Source organism: Vidua macroura, chromosome 1, assembly GCF_024509145.1.
Source record: "Vidua macroura isolate BioBank_ID:100142 chromosome 1, ASM2450914v1, whole genome shotgun sequence".
In the NCBI taxonomy this organism is placed as follows: Eukaryota; Metazoa; Chordata; class Aves; order Passeriformes; family Viduidae; genus Vidua; species Vidua macroura.
In genome coordinates this window covers 70,641,347-70,645,757 of record NC_071571.1, presented here as the reverse complement: position 1 = coordinate 70,645,757, position 4,411 = coordinate 70,641,347, and positions in this window count along the sequence as shown.

Here is a 4,411-nt window from a genome sequence, read left to right as displayed (position 1 = left end):
GTTGTAGGGGACAAACAAGCACCAAAAGTGATGAGGTTTGCTCAGCACCCAATGAGTGAGTCCTAGAGGTGAGACTCCATGAGGACTATGTTTTCTAGGAAAATAATTTAAAAGCTTGAAAATATTGGTTATAAAATGATGATATTTTTCATGTGTTCCTAAGCAAGCATCACCTGTTGATTTTTGGAAGAAGTAGCCAGGTATTTTGATAGTTCCAACATGTATTTCTCAGTCTATTCAGACATCTAGATGACTTTAAAAATCTATCCCTACACTTCAGAGCTATGTGGGAGTTAAAGCTTAGATAGATATGTCTGTTGACCTTTTCCTGAAAACTCTAAAACTCGGCAATGCTTTTTTTTATATTGCTTTTCAAAACATGAAGTTCTGTGAAGAAATAAAGAGGAAAAGGAAGGGAAAAAATTCTTAACCTCAAGTGTAAAGTTGAAAGATCATAGAAATCCTTAATGACATGGCCAGCAGCTCTGAAATGTCACCTAAATATGACATACCTCGTCCAAGTTTGACCATTTATGGGCAATCTTATGGTTCAGTTGTGTTCCTTGAAAGATGGAAATAACCCTTCACAAATTCAGGATTGTATTGTCACATGTATTAATTCAAAGTTCTCATTCCTTGAGCATTTATGATGCTTTACATAAGAATTATTTGTTTCTGCAAATGTTCCTGCCCTTAAACTTATTAGGATTTGTGACAGCATAAAATGAGTAAAACAATATAGAAAATGCGCATTTACAAAATATATTATTGAATTCCTTTTGATATTAACATTTACTTAATCCTAGTAGTCAATAGCTATAGTATAGCCCAAGCTTTGAAAGATGAGCTTAGAGTGGGAAAGCAGCACAGACAGCATTTTCTTCACTCTCCTGCCACATGCTGCTAAATACATGCTTCTTTTGCCTGCCTTCCCAGCCAGGAATGTCTCAGTATATGGGAAATATCACAGTAACAAGAACATACAGAACAATGCTGTGCTCCCAAAAAAAGATTTTCATGTTTGTTAACTTGCTACTCAGCAGCAATTGGGAAATGACAGATGCTGTATACGGAGACCCCTCCTTAGGTTTATTTCTGTAAAGAAAAAATGATGAGGAAGAGAGTTGTGTTCCTCCACGTGCCTCAAGGTGTCAGATATTACTGGGGCACTGTAATCAAACTGGTGTGTTTACAGCAGATCAAAGGGGTGAAATGAGCCAGAGATGAAGGCTGCTGAACCAGCCTGCTGCTGGCACGTTGGCTGCGCACATTGTCGGGCTTTACACTCAGCAGAGTGGGATCAATACTAATGCAGCAACATGGTGGCTGTTGTGCTCAGCTTCTGTTTTCAGGTAACCTTCAGCATGTGAGGGATTGTTTCTTTCTGTCCTTGTGAATCTTAGAATAGAATATAATAGAATCATAGAGTGGCTTTTGTTGGAAGGGACCTTAAGGATCATCTAGTTTCAACCCCGCTGCCATGGGCAGGGACACTTTCCACTAAACCAGGTAGCTCAAAGCTCCATCCAACCTGACCTTGAACACTTCCACTTCCACAACTTGTCTGGACAATCTGTTGCAGTGCTTTGCCACCCTCTCAGTAAAGAGTTTTCCCCTAGTATCTAAGCTTTAAACCTCTTCTCTTTCAGTTTGAAGCCATTCCCCCTTATCCAATCACTACATGCTCTTGTGAAAAGTCCCTCTCTGTGGCAAGCACATTTCTCTCTCTCTCAGGATTTTTTATTGAGGTGCACAGAGAGAAATGAAAGAGAAAACAATTTCTATTTCTGCTCCATGTTTTTCTCTTGTGGAATGTGTTTGGAGAATTGTTTACCTGGAGTGAGCTCTTGGTTGGATCATGGTGGATTGTTTGGGCCTGAGAGCCAATCGGATCTACCTGTGTCTGGGCTCTGGAGAACAGGGTCACGAGTTGTGAGTTAGTTAGATATGATAGTTAGAGAAAGTAGCATGTAGTATTTAGTATCCTCTTTTATATAGCATATTAATGTATTATAACATAATTATAATAAAGCAATCATTTAGCCTTCTGAAATGGAGTTAGACATCATCATTCTTCCCATTGGGTTCGCCGACATCTACAACACCTCTCCATCTGTCTTGTAGCTCCCTTCAGGTACTTCAGAGACTGCAATTAGGTCACCCTAACTAGGCTGAAAAATCACAGTTCTCTTAGGCTTTACTCATAGCAGAGGTGCTCCATCCCTGTGGTCATCTTCATGGCTCTCCTTTGGACTTGCTCCAACGGTTCCACATCCTTCCTGTGTTGGGACCCCAGAGCTGGAAGCAGTGTTCCAGGTGGGGTCTCCCCAGAGCAGAGGGACAAAATCCCCTCCCTTGCCCTGCTGGCTACGCTGCTTTGGGTGCAGCCCAGGACATGTTTGGCTTTCTGGGCTGTGAGTGCCCATGGCAGGGTCATGCCCAGCCCCTCATCCACCAGCACCCCCAAGTCCTTCTGGGCAGGGCTGCTCCCAATCAGTTCATCACACAGCCTGTGTCACTACTAGGGTTGCCCTGACCCAGGTGCAGCACATTGCACCTGGTCTTGTTAGACCACGAGGTTCCCAGGGGCTCTCTTCTTGAGTTTGTCAAAGTCCTTCTGGGTTGGCATGCCATCCTTCAGGTGTGTACCGCCAAGCTCGGTGTCATCTGCAAACTTGCTGAGGGTACCACTGACGATGTCATCAGTGAATATATTAAACAGTAGTGGTCCCAATACGGACCCCTGAGGGACACCACTTGTCACTGATGTCCTTTGGGACTCTGGGCCATTGACCACAACCCTCTGGATGCAACTGGGCAACCAATTCATTATCCACCTAACAGTCCACCTGTTGAATCCATCTCTCTCCAATTTAGAGAGGAATTCTGGTTAGCTACATCTACCAAAAAAAGAAATCTAAATTGGACCCAGGATCTGTATGGCCACTGGCACCAGCCTCCAGCATGGGAGCAGAGGAGGGCCTGGATCTCCTCACCAGGATGGCTGCTTACTCTCCAGAGCAGTTGCTTTCCCTGTTTCTTTTCACTCTAGCTGTGATGTTCCTGTTTCTTGGTTGGTGTTCCAGAGGAGACTATGCAGTGGAAATTCAAGATGGAACGTGTTTTACTTTGTGTCTGATAGAAAAGTGGCAGCTATGGTCTGCCACTATGATGGTAGTTTTATTGGCTATATTGACAATTCTATCCCTGTTCTACTTGTCCTCAGCCCTGGAGAGGAGATACCTCTTAATCCTTTGGGTCCACTTCATTACCAAATTTCTCCAGGTATCTTTATATTCTTTCCTTGTAGCTTATATCTGTTTAAGCATTTTTGTCTAATTGACTTGGGAATAAATTAAATCAAGGTTTCATTTTCTCAGTCCTCCGTTCTGCCTTTTTTTTAGCTGTGTGGGATTTATTCCTTTTCCTTATGTTTTCTCCATCAGCATGTTGTTGCTTTTTGCTTAAAGGATATTTAAGAGGACAGTCCCACTCCTGTCACCCAGATATAATGTGTGTTTCAGACACCAGAACATTTTTTTCCACAGTTATCCTCTCCCCTTGTGTTCCTGCCCCTGTGATAAAAAGGTTTGTTTAGACAGAGCACCAGAACTGTAGTGGTGAAACAATTTTTAGTTTGGCAGTGTGATGGTGTATGGATGACCTAAGGGAAAAGCACTGCTTTGGAACGTGGCTAAGGCACAAGAATCTATGTCTTAAACTTGACTTCTTGTTTCTCCCACTCCGTGAACTGAGCACATAGCTTGACTTTGTGCTCCACTTTTCCAACATGCAACCTGAGCATAGTGGTAAGTATTCACATGTTTCACAAGGCTTAGAATCAAAGTGCAATATAAATGGCTTCCTTTCCAAATGAGAAGGAGGTCCCAATCATCTGATCCTTTTATGGCCAGTTTTAGATCCTACAGTGGCCAGTTTTGTGACATGAAAAACCACTGAAATTAGTTTTATTTTTACTATGAGATCAAAGTCACATCTTTGTATTGAATTGAATTGTAGGGAGATGGATGAAAAGTCAGGTGCAGTTCTTGCCCTGGAATACTGTGAAGTTAACAATATTGGTTTTTTTAAAAAAATTGGCTATTATTCCAAATTGTGGAAAAACTGTTAATGGATCATTTCTAGAGTTCTTTGGAATGAAGCTTGCTAAGGGCAGTCTCAGGCTGTCTTCTGTAGTCAAGCAAATTTCTTATTAAGAAAATGAATAGGAGTTTATTGAAATTATTAGATTGTAGTCATCAGGTCTTTTCTGGTAGTCCTTCAATTCCTCTCCCCACAGTGCCTGAAGCCATTCTTAAGTTTCATGAATCTACATACGCAGAGAAAGAAATGAGATTATTGTGCTGAAGATCACCGTCTCTGTAGAACACAAAGATAACTTACTCACATA